Source organism: Rhinoraja longicauda, chromosome 12 (genome assembly GCF_053455715.1).
Source record: "Rhinoraja longicauda isolate Sanriku21f chromosome 12, sRhiLon1.1, whole genome shotgun sequence".
NCBI classification, from domain to species: Eukaryota; Metazoa; Chordata; class Chondrichthyes; order Rajiformes; family Arhynchobatidae; genus Rhinoraja; species Rhinoraja longicauda.
Window position 1 is genome coordinate 47,686,484 of NC_135964.1, and position 13,039 is coordinate 47,699,522.

The window sequence follows — 13,039 nt, forward strand, 5'->3', positions numbered from 1 at the left end:
ATGGGAGTATTTTCTACTAGAAGAGCCATAGAAGAGATAACATTTTAAAAATAACGAAGTTGGATGAAGTACTGCCATTTTATTTTACTTCCAAATGGAAGAAAGTCATTTAATTTTGGATAATCCTTTTGTATATCTATTAGTAACCTGTGATTGTTGTATAACCCATTTATGTAAATCAATCAATGTGAAGGAAATAAAATTCTATACATTTTTACCTGTAATTACTATGCAACTTGTGTACTCAAAATAAATTGATTTTATATACTTGTCAAAATCTTCAATAAAGATGAGGAATATTTTTGTGCAATGATGTTCATCAGTCTATACTTTATTTGTAAATTATAAATTTCTGCTGTAATAGAAAAGCGGATTAAAACAAAATCTAAGATGTCTGAAAAGATGAATTATTGCGGAATCTCCATTAAGATCACATCTTGCTACAAAATCATGCGTTTTACAATGAACCGGCTTATTTACTATTACTGTTTGTGGGTCCATGAAGAATAGTTATAGTTTTAGTGAATTATTCCCAGGGTTGGGGGAGTTTACAATTCCCTGATATGCTATTGTTGTAGTTGACAATTGAAAGGCAAGCAAATAGCATGAATGTTATAAACGTTATGAACATGAATGTTATAAAGCTGCCTGGGAATAAATCTATCACTCCATGCTTCTCCATTGTACATTTGTCACATGGAGGCTTGTGACTTCAGCCTTGTCACTAAAGTCATTATTACTTATCAGACTGAAATAGTTCATGCAAATGCCGAACAATTATATCCAGCCATTTTCATTATGAGTTTCATTAAAATTGTCACTAGCTACTAAAAACCTTTGAGATTTATGGAAAATTCAGGCATGTAAATTACATTGCATATGTTGAGCTTAATGCTATAAAGTCCTGCCCCCTCTAGAATCACACTTTAAACTGCTGTATGTGAGAAAGCTGTTCAGATTTTAGCAGTGCACTGAAGAATGCAAAGTTTGAAGCATTGGATGGATCGGTAATCCCATATTAGAGTATCTGAATTAATTTATATATTCCCCATGAATGAATGTTTACAATAGTGAGTTTTAGAAAAGACAATTGAAGAGCATTTTGCATTATCAGCATTTACGTCTCTCCAGGTTTACTGTCACATCTGCTAAATGGAAGCAAAGAGGAAGAGGAATGACTGGGGTGGGACGAGTCTTTGATCATGTTATCTGCTTTCCTGAAGAAGTGTGAAGTGTTGATGGAGTCATGGGTGGGAAGTCTAATCTGTGTGATGAACTGGGCTACATCTACAATTCTCTGCACTTTCTTGCGGTCTTGGGCATTGTTCCCAAACCACGCCATAATGCAACCCGACAGTAGGCTTTCTGTGGTGCATCTCTAGAAGTTTGTAAGAGTCAATGGAAACATTCTGAATTTGCTCAGTCTCCTTAGGAAGTAGAGGTGTTGCTATGGCTTCCTGGCTGTCACATCAATGTAGTTGGTCCACGCCAGATTATTGGTAATATTAGCGCCAAAGAACTTGAAGCTCTCAACCATTTCCTCATCCGCATCATTGATGCTGATTGGGGCATGTACTCCACCATGCTTCCTGAAGTCAATAACTAGCTCCTTCGTCTTGCTTACATTGAGGAAGAGGTTATCGTTAAGAGGTTGTGAGTGTGCAGAAGGGTCTCGACCTGAAATGTCACCCATTCCTTCTCTCCAGAGATGCTGCCTGTGCCGCTGAGTTACTCCAACATTTTGTGTCCTTCATAGGATATGGTTTATAGACAATAGACAATAATAATAATAATAATATATTTATTTTATATAGCGCCTTATCACATGCTCAAAGCGCTTTACAAATACAATTAACATAGAAACAAACAGACAAACTATCCTGACGGAAAAGCGGCGAATACTCAACGCCAGCGTCCTCTCACGTCAGGGTCCGGCAGCAGACATCAAAAAGCACAAGACACAGATACACAATTTTTTACACAAAACAGCCATCACAGTGATTGCTCCAGGCATACCCTCACTGTGATGGAAGGCAAAGTCTTATCTCCTCCTCATTCTTCTCCCGTGGCGCCACGAGGCGATCGAGGCTCCCAACCCCTTGAAGCCCCCACCGGGCGATGGAAAGTCCCAGGGCCGAGCCGAGCAGGCCGATGAAAGTCCTGAGCCCCCACCGGGCGATGGAAAATGCCGCGGCCGAGCCGAGCAGGGCGATGAAGGGCCTGAGCCCCCACCGGGCGATGGAAAGTGCTGCGACCGGGCCACGCAGGGCGATGAAGGGCCTGCGGGTGGGTTGATCGTACCTTGCGCTTCGGGGCGGTCGAAGCTGCTACGGCTGGAGCTCCCAAAAGCCGGTCGCCAGCCAGGGACCTGCGAACTCCCGATGTTGCGGTCTGCAGGGCCCATGGCCGAAGCCTCCGAGATGGTAAGTCCAGGCCCTGCGACCGGAGTCTTCGAGGTCGATCCCAGCTGGAGGCCGCCGACTCCACGGTGTTAGGCCGTAGCGCGAACGGAGATACGACACGGTAAAGGTCGCATCTCCGTTGAGGAGGAGATTGAAAAAAAGGTTTCCCCCAACCCCCCCCACCACCCCCCTACATACACAGAATTAAAAATAAAATAAAACGTACATTTAACGACGACATTGACAAAAAAAAACAAAAAAACGGAGAGACTGCCGGTGAGCCGCAGCTGCAGAACACAGCCACGCCCACACAATAGGTGCAGGAGTAGGTCATTCGGCCCTTCGAGCCAGCACCGCCACTCAATGTGATCATGGCTGATCATTCTCAATCAGTACCCCATTCCTGCCTTCTCCCCATACCCCCTGACTCCGCTATCCTTAAGAGCTCTAGCTCTCTCTTGAATGCATTCCGAGAATTGGCCTCCACTGCCTTCTGAGGCAGAGTTTTCAAGTTATAACTGGTGTACCTCTGAAAATATCAAAATAGTTATAGCCATCCAAGTCTGTGGTTATTTCATCCTGCAGATTTGTTTGAATATCTCCAGTTTGGTTTCCGTTGCTGTCATTGCTAAATTAATGGTCACAGTCACAAACTTTGTGCCATATCATTGGAGGCTGTAGAAAGGACATGAATGACTATCCTTTAATGCCATCCATCTATTATTTAGTCCAGTCAGATTGATCTTCCTTTCTTTCTTAATGATCTATGTGGATCTGAAGCATTACTTGCCATGACTACTACTCATGCATCTGCATCAATTTCCTTCGAATTAAGGCACGACAGCATTGTCCACAGATAGGTGTCGGGATTTGCTCAGAAAAAAAAGATTTAAAATCATCTGTTGTCAATATCCAAAATTGAATATTGTGCAAACTTTGTGCACATCGGGATGACTGAAGCCAACATCTTTAGACTTCATCACATGACTCTCAGTCTGAAGAAGGGTCTCGACCCGAAACGTCACCTATTCCCTTTCTCCAGAGATGCTGTCTGACCTGCTGAGTTACTCCAGCTTTTTGTGTACCTTTGGTTTAAACCAGCGCCTGTGGTTCCTTCCTACACATCTTTAGACTTCACTTTGCCACAGATTTCCATGATCTTCCTCCTATTGTCAACGGACTGAACTAATGCAGGGAATTTTCAGACTCGAACTATACCTTTCTACTTTTGTATCCCTGCTGTTAACCACTGCCTGCTTCCACCTCTCAACAAGTGGTCCTTGTTGCTGGGTAACTAAATGAGATTAATTACCAAGAGACCCGGGGTAATTGTGAGGAATTTAAATAGTTAAATGTCATTGGCGATCATGAAACTAGTGGCCTGTTTAAAAAGCCATCAAGTCCACAATGGTCTTATTGGGAAATAAATCTTCTGTATGTGGGTGCTGTGAGTCTAAAGGCGACTGAGCTCACAGTAGTTGACTCATGATTCTTGGGTATTTATTCACAAAATGCTGGAGTAACTCAGCAGGTCAGGCAGCATCTCAGGAGAGAAGGAATGGGTGACGTTTCGGGTCGAGTCCCTTCTTCAGACTGATTCTTGGAATAGCCAAATGAGTCCTTCAAGGCGATCGGCATTAAATGCTGGCTTTGTACTTTTATTTAATAAAAATCATTTTATCAATGTCTTTTTCCTTGCCCCATGATTGGTAGTATTCTCTTGCCAGCCTTTCATTCAACACTATCTTAAATTTAGCTTATCAAAAGCTTGAGCACTGCTCATTGCATCTCCTCTAATTTGGAATTGTTATCCTGGTGATTAGTAGTGTTTTTTTGCTTGAGGTTTAGGTTTATTATTATTGTCATGTGAACAGAGGTACAGTGAAAAACTTTGTTTTGCACGCTATCTAATCAGATCAGTTAATGCCACACATGAATACAATCAAGTCAAACTCGAGTTGAACCGGTAGAACAAAGGGGAAGTAGATTCAGAGCGCAGAATATAGTTCTCAGCATTGTAGCGCATCAGTTCCATAGACAAAGTCCAATTTCTGCAATGAGGTAGTAATTATGGATATCTTGATATTCTTTAATGGAGAGGATAAATTTGGTAACATCTAGATCTAGTTACAGGTATATATTTCAATGCAATTAGGTATGTTGTAGTTCCCTCAATTACCATTATTGGTTATCTGACCAATGCTGTGTTAGGCTTTTGCCTAGGTTTCTTGAAATGTGGCTCAGTTTCGATTGTTTCTGCTGTAGTTCGACGGTCCATAAAACCCTTGACATCTATCACGCCCCATGCTTTAAATTGGCTTTCATTTCTTAAGAGACTTGTGATTCAGATTTATCTACGATACATATGTTTTCTGTGAACTTCACTGTTAAATTGCTGATGACATTGCTATCGCTCAGGATCATGAATTCTTCCTTTGAGGGTTTTAAAAGTAAAGGCTTGTCAGCATTGACACGCAGCTTCATTAAACTACTGATTTGCTAAAGCACATGCTTTAAGACGAGTCAAGCCGAGTTTATTCTCCGTGCACAGTCGGGTGAAGTACAGGTACAATGAAAATCTTGCTTGCATCAACATCGCTGGCACATAGATTTAGACAGCACATAAACATTATACATAAATTGCACATGAACAGCAGGATGGTAAAAAGAACTGAAGAAGGGTCTTGACCCGAAACGTCGCCCATTCCTTCTCTCCTGAGATGCTGCCTGACCTGCTGAGTTACTGCAGCATTTTGTGAATAAATACCTTCGAGCTGGTATGTTGTGATCCATTTACCAAGGCCTCTTGCTATTACTGGACTATTGCATCATTTGACATTATAAAGCCAGTTTATTTACCTTAATACTAACATATCATCAGTCTGAGCATGTGTCCCGACCCGAAACGTCACCTATCCGTGTTCTGAGACGCTACCTGACCTGCTGAGCTACGCCAACACTATGAATTATTTTGCAAACCAGCATCTGCATTTCCTTGTTCCCACATCACATGTCATACTTTATGCCTGCTATCTTTTAATCTGTTGAAGCATCCACTTGTTTATATAAAGTGGTATTCCGCTCGAAACCAGTAATCCTGCTGAACACCATTAATGTCCATTAATGTCCGCGCTGAGGTAATTTAAATGATTAATGTAGCCTTGTGCAATTTTTCCATGTTTGAAATGCAATGGTCCCCACTCTTCCTAGAAGCCTGAATAGGACATTTTACCTGGGAATTGATAATTGGTACTTATCTGTGCTTCCAGGAAAATTGCTCCAATGTTGCAATCAATTTCTTTGTGAGTAGCTGCAGTATACGGATTGTGATCCTGTCTTCGGCATGATGCCTGTACCTTCCACTACAAAGCCTAAGCATCAGTGATCAGGGGCAAAGCAGAAGCAATTTGTTCTCTTCAATTTACGATCAGGAATTAAAATTGCATGTTCATATAATTTCATATAATTTAAGATGAATTTACATTTTGTCTTGCACTTTGGTAGTAGGAATAAAGGCATACACTATTTTCTAAATGGGGAGAGAATTCAGAAATCGGAGGTGCAAAGGGACTTGGGAGTGCTGGTGCAGGATTCCCAAAAAGTTAATTTGCAAGTCGAATTGGTAGTAAGGAAGGCAAGTACAATGCTAGCATTTATTTCGAGAGGACTAGAATATAAAAACTGGGATGTAATGCTGAAGCTTTGTAAGGTACTGGTCAGACTGCATTTGGAGTATTGTGAGCAGTTTTGGGCCCCATATGAATGAATGAATGAATGAATGAATGATTGAATGAATGAATAACATTATTGGCCAAGTATGCATATACAAGGAATATGCCTTGGTGCTCCGCTCACAAATGACAACACAAACATACAGTTAACAATTAAGAATAAAGCATAACCACATCAAAACAATAAGGATACAACATTACGGTCTAAACATGTGGGTGAAAATAAACCAGAGCAAAAATGAGACTACAGACTTTGGTCATTGAGTAGAAATATCACTCGTGGAAAAAAGCTGTTTTTATCTCTGGCTGTGGCTGCTTTGACAGTCCGGTGTCGCCTTCCAGAGGGAAGTGCTTCGAAGAGTTTGTGGCCAGGGTGAGAGGGGTCAGAGATGATCTTGCCCTCAGATCAGATATCTGAGGAAGGGTGTGCTGGTGTTGGAGAGGATCCAGAGGAGGTTTACGAGAATTATCCCAGGAATGATTGGGTTAACATATGATGAGCATTTGATGGCACTGGGCCTGTACTTGCTGGGTTGAGAAGGATGAGGGGAGACGTCATTGAAACTTACCGAAAAAGTGCAAGGCCTGGATAAAGTAGATGTGGAGAGGATGTTTCCACTAGTGGGAGAGTCTAGGACCACAGGTCACAGCCTCAGAATAAAAGGATGTACCTTTAGAAAGGAGATGAGGAGGAATGTCTTTAGTCAGAGGGCGGTGAATCTGTGGTATTTATTGCCATAGAAGGCTGTGGAGGCCGTCAATGCATATTTTTAAAGCAGAGATAGATTCTTGATTCATACGGGTGTTGGGTTTGAGGGAGAAGGTAGGAGAATAAGGTTGAGGGGGGAAGATGGATAGATCAGCCATGATGGAATGGCGGCGTAGATTTGACAGGTCACATGGCCTAATTCTGCTTTAACATATGAACTTATGATTTACCGAAGGAGGTTGAGATTTAAATTGGGGATCGGTGGATCTATGTTTGTGTTGCTTTAATGCCAAAGGATAGGTCTTAGGTAATAATCATCTTGCTCAGAAAGATAGACACAAAATACTGGAGTAACTCAGCGGGACAGGCAGCATCTCTGGATAGAAGGAATGGGTGACCTTTGGGTCAAGACCATTCATATGTTGCAGATTGGAGACAGTTGGGGGTGGTGAGGGAATAAATCACTTGGCCTTACTACATCATTAGCAGATTTGAGAACATATAGACCATTGTAGAAAGCAAGAAGGGGTTTCAAAAATAACTGGAATCTATTTGAAGGAAGCAGCAGGGAACCATTATGAACATTCGTTTCCAGAAAATAGAACATGGGTCTACTGTAGGACAATAAACAATTGTCCGATAGGTTCAAAGAATCTTCAGCTAAGAAGGAATTGCTTTGAACGATTATATCTCTATTGCTGCGATCTCACTTTTGTTCCTTTCCTGTATCCTTCTAATATTTGTCTATTCTCATTCCCTCAAAAACGTTATACGCAACCCAGCGAAATAAGCCATTGGTCCAATACATCCATGCCAACCCTTTTGCCCATCTACACTCATCCCATTTACCTGCATTATGACAGTATTCTTCTATCGTTTTCCTATTTACGTGTCTGTACAAATGTCTCTTAAATGTTGTAGTTTAGTTTAGAGAAACAAGATTGGAAAAGGCCCTTCGGCCCACCGAGTCCGCGCCGACCAGCGATCCCCACACACCAGGACTATCCTACACACACTAGGGACGACTTACAATTATACCAAGCCACTCAGCCTACAAACCTGTACATCTTTGGAGTGTGGGAGGCAACCGGAGAAAACTCACGAAGATCACGGAGAGAATGTACAAACTCCGTACAGACAGCACCCGTGGTCAGGATCAAACCTGCGGCCTTGACATTGTACGGCAGCAACTCTACTGCTGTGCCATAGTACCGTCCCAAGTATTGTAATTGTATATGATTCCACCATCTCCTCTGGCAATGCGTTCCAGGTACCAATCACTCTGTGAAAATAATCTCACCCCTAAGATCCCCAATAAATCGAATACCCCTCACCTTAAAACTACGCATTCTTGTTTTTGATACCCCGAGCATTATTTTGAATCTCATCCCCCATCTTATGCTCATCATCTTGCCTATCATTTTGCCCTCAGACTCCTTCATTCCAGGGAAAACAAATGGAGTCTTTCCAATCTCTCCCCGTAACTGAAGTCCTTCAGGCCAGGCAACATCCTGGTGTTTGTTCTCCACATTATCCAAGGCAATCCTGTCTCTCTTATAGTGTGGTGATCAAAACTGCACACAATACTCCAGCTGCAGCCTAAGCAGTCTTTTGTAAAGTGGCAACGTTACATCTCAACTCTTAGAGACTGTCCTTACCTATAAATACAAGCATGCCACATACCTTCTTCACCACCTTATCTACCTGTGTTGCCATTATTAAGTATAATTGAATATTCAAAAAGCAAGCAATAAAATGAATCCAAAAGATTGATGGAACGTAGCTTTCATTTTTCAGTTTGGAACATTGTTGAAAGTTGGCTCAATATTTTTAATGGAACACTAAAGTTTAGTTTAGTTTATTGTCACGTGTGCCGAGATACAGTGAAAAGCTTTTGTTGCGTGCTAATCAGTCAGCGGAAAGACGATACATGATTATGATCGAGCCATTCACAGTGTACAGATACATGATGCAGGGAATAATGTGAATAATGTTTAGTGCAAGATAAAGTCCAGTAAAGTCTGATCATATCATCATATCATATCATATATATACAGCCGGAAACAGGCCTTTTCGGCCCTCCAAGTCCGTGCCGCCCAGCGATCCCCGTACATTAACCCTATCCTACACCCACTAGGGACAATTTTTACATTTACCCAGCCAATTAACCTACATACCTGTACGTCTTTGGAGTGTGGGAGGAAACCGAAGATCTCGGAGAAAACCCACGCAGGTCACGGGGAGAACGTACAAACTCCTTACAGTGCAGTACCCGTAGTCAGGATCGAACCTGAGTCTCCGGTGCTGCATTCGCTGTAAAGCAGCAACTCTACCGCTGCGCCACCGTGCCGCCCTGATCAAAGATAGTCCAAGGGTCTCCAATGAGGTAGATAAGATAGTATCTCAGGACCACTCTCTAGTTGGTAGGATGGTTCAGTTGCCTGATAACAGCTGGGAAGAACCTGTCCCTGAATCTGGAGGTGTGCATTTTCACACTTCTTTTCCTTTTGATCGATGGGAGAGGGGAGAAGAGGGAGTGGCCGGGATGCCAAAGATGGATTTGGTGACGATCCTGTCTGAATAATTTTTTGATTACTATATCCGGTGAAGTAAATTAAATTGTTGGTAATACTGAAGTTAGTTCGAGCCATGCATATAAATGCATTCTTTAAAACAAAATATAGTTGTATTTTTCAAATTTTAATCTTAAAAGCTTTGGATTGGAGAACTTAAACATTGATCCTGGATGTATCTTATACATAAATAACAATATGCTTCTTAATCTGGTTTAGTTCATCTGCTAAATTTCAGTCAGATGTTAGTACTTTGAGGAACTTCAAGGTTTTAATGTACCATTGTGGGCAGCATGGTGTCGCAGCGGTAGAGTTGCTGCCTTACACCTCTTACAGTGCCAGAGACCCGGGTTCAAGTCTGGCGACAGGTGCTGTCTGCATGGAGTTTCAATGTTCTCCCCGTGACCACTTGGGGTTTCTCCGAGAACTTTGGTTTTCTCCCACACTCCATAGACGTGCAGGTCTGTAGATTAATTGGTTTGGTGTAAATGTAAAAAATTGTCCCTAGTGTGTTTTAGGGATAGTGTTGATGTGTGGGGATCGCTGGTCAGTGCGGACTTGGTGGGCCGAAGGGCCTGTTTCCGCGCTGTAAACTCTAAACTAAACTAAACATTGCAAAGGCATCATTGCTGATTTAGAAAGGAAGGCACATTCAGAAATCGGGTAAAACATCTTATGTTCAAGATCCTTTTACATAACACAGAGTGCTCTTGAGTGCGACTTATACATCGACTCGTATGATAGCTGACAGAAATGCGGCTGTATACACAAGGGAATAAAAAAACCTTTCTATATTCTGAGGCAGACCAGACACTTGAGGCTGAGCCAGAGTATTTAAAGAAGTTGTGGAGTCAACAACAACATAGTTAATGTTGTCTCGTTTGCCAAATCTGAACTTGTTTGCCAACACTTCAGTTAACGTACTAAACCCAAAATATTCCTGTCAGTAATGGTCCTCAGTCAGATACACTTTCCAACAAATACAGCTGTAAGCAATTGCAAAGAAACCAAATGTTCCTAAAGAATTGATGCCAGTTGTCATTGCTATTGAGTATAATTTCAAACTTGGGTATCATCACAGGCAATTTTACCCACTCTGTATGTACATTTTTAGCTATAAACGGGTCATCTATGCAGGCCCTATGCAGAATTCCAAAAATTGTCCTCCTACTCTGCTGGATAGAACGTGTTTTGTGGCCTTAAATGATGATACAATGTTCATTGCTCATTGGCACATTTTTAACTTCAATAGACAATAGACAATAGACAATAGGTGCAGGAGTAGGCCATTCAGCCCTTCGAGCCAGCACCGCCATTCAATGCGATCATGGCTGATCACTCTCAATCAGTACCCCGTTCCTGCCTTCTCCCCATACCCCCTCACTCCGCTATCCTTAAGAGCTCTATCCAGCTCTCTCTTGAAAGCATCCAACGAACTGGCCTCCACTGCCTTCTGAGGCAGAGAATTCCACACCTTCACCACTCTGACTGAAAAAGTTCTTCCTCATCTCCGTTCTAAATGGCCTACCCCTTATTCTTAAACTGTGGCCCCTTGTTCTGGACTCCCCCAACATTGGGAACATGTTATCTGCCTCTAATGTGTCCAATCCCCTAATTATCTTATATGTTTCAATAAGATCCCCCCTCATCCTTCTAAATTCCAGTGTATACAAGCCCAATCGCTCCAGCCTTTCAACATACGACAATCCCGACATTCCGGGAATTAACCTAGTGAACCTACGCTGCACGCCCTCCATAGCAAGAATATCCTTCCTCAAATTTGGAGACCAAAACTGCACACAGTACTCCAGGTGCGGTCTCACCAGGGCCCGGTACAACTGTAGAAGGACCTCTTTGCTCCTATACTCAACTCCTCTTGTTACGAAGGCCAACATTCCATTGGCTTTCTTCACTGCCTGCTGTACCTGCATGCTTCCTTTCATTGACTGATGCACTAGGACACCCAGATCTCGTTGAACTCCCCTCCTCCTAACTTGACACCATTCAGATAATAATCTGCCTTTCTATTCTTACTTCCAAAGTGAATAACCTCACACTTATCTACATTAAACTGCATCTGCCATGTACCCGCCCACTCACACAACCTGTCCAAGTCACCCTGCAGCCTTATTGCATCTTCCTCACAATTCACACTACCCCCCAACTTAGTATCATCTGCAAATTTGCTAATGGTACTTTTAATCCCTTCGTCTAAGTCATTAATGTATATCGTAAATAGCTGGGGTCCCAGCACCGAACCTTGCGGTACCCCACTGGTCACTGCCTGCCATTCCGAAAGGGACCCATTTATCCCCACTCTTTGCTTTCTGTCTGTCAACCAATTTTCTATCCATGTCAGTACCCTACCCCCAATACCATGTGCCCTAATTTTGCCCACTAATCTCCTATTTTGTTGAATTTTTTTAATAGTATCTTCCCTCCTATGCACTTTTGAGAAACGCAGAACTACAAAAATCATAACCAAAACCATCAAAACCTGTTCTAGCTTTCTTTCTCCCTGCTCCTGCAATCATTCAGTTTAAGAATAAGGGGTAGGCCATTTAGAACTGAGATGAGGAAAAACTTTTTCAGTCAGAGAGTTGTGAATCTGTGGAATTCTCTGCCTCAGAGGGCAGTGGAGGCCAATTCTCTGAATGCATTCAAGAGAGAGCTAGATAGAGCTCTTAAGGATAGTGGAGTCAGTGGGTATGGGGAGAAGGCAGGAACGGGTTACTGATTGAGAATGATCAGCCATGATCACATTGAATGGCGATGCTGGCTCGAAGGGCCGAATGGCCTCCTCCTGCACCTATTGTCTATTGTCTATTCTGAAGAAGAGTTCCTCAACTTCACCTATCCATGCTCTCCAGAGATGCTCCCTGACTTGCTAAATTACTCCAGCATTTTTGTGTCTTTCCTTGGTAGACCAGCATCTACAGTTCCATGTTTCTACTTTCTAAATATTGTTTCAGGGATTGCATGGTCAGAATGAAAAACATATAGTGGATGCGGGAGAATTAAAATGAACTATATATCAATTTTAATAAAAACTTAAGCTGGAAGTTAGAAAGAGGTACCAGCGTATGAATGCCTGAAGATGGAGCAACTCAGCAGGTTAGACCGCATCTCTGGAGAAAAGGAGTAGGTGACGTTTCGGGTCGAGACCCTTCCTCAGACTATGAATGCCTGACTTAGGTACAGCTCGAACATACGAACGAGCGTTTGGGAGATCAATGGCATGGATTTGCCAGCTGCTGTAGGGCTGGAGACATCTTCTGTCCTGTGACAACTCGATTCATGACCACATTTCTGACTTGCAAACTTATCGGGTTACAAATCGTTCAGAGGAACAGAAACCCGTGGTAACCTGAGGATGGTCAGTATTCTGATCTCAAAATCAATCTGAAAACCCACCAAGTGCTGGAGTGAGACGGGTCCTGACCTGAAGGGCCATCTATCCATGTTCTCCAGAGATGCTGCCTAAAGCTCTGAGTTACTCCTTTGGTGTAAACCAGCACCTGCAGTTCCTTGTGTAGGAAGGAACTGCAGATGCTGGTTTATCCCAAAGATAGACATAAAGCGCTGGAGTAACTCAGCGGGCTTCAGGTCTGAAGTAGGGTTCTG

The 13,039-nt window shown here is 42.5% G+C and overlaps 1 protein-coding gene across 1 annotated transcript in view; it reads left to right on the forward strand.

Annotated features, from left to right (window-relative positions):
* Positions 1 to 13,039, forward strand: part of mrps6 (mitochondrial ribosomal protein S6) — a 60,886-nt gene that overhangs the window by 18,049 nt on the left and 29,798 nt on the right. The gene's annotated exons all lie outside the window — the stretch shown is intronic.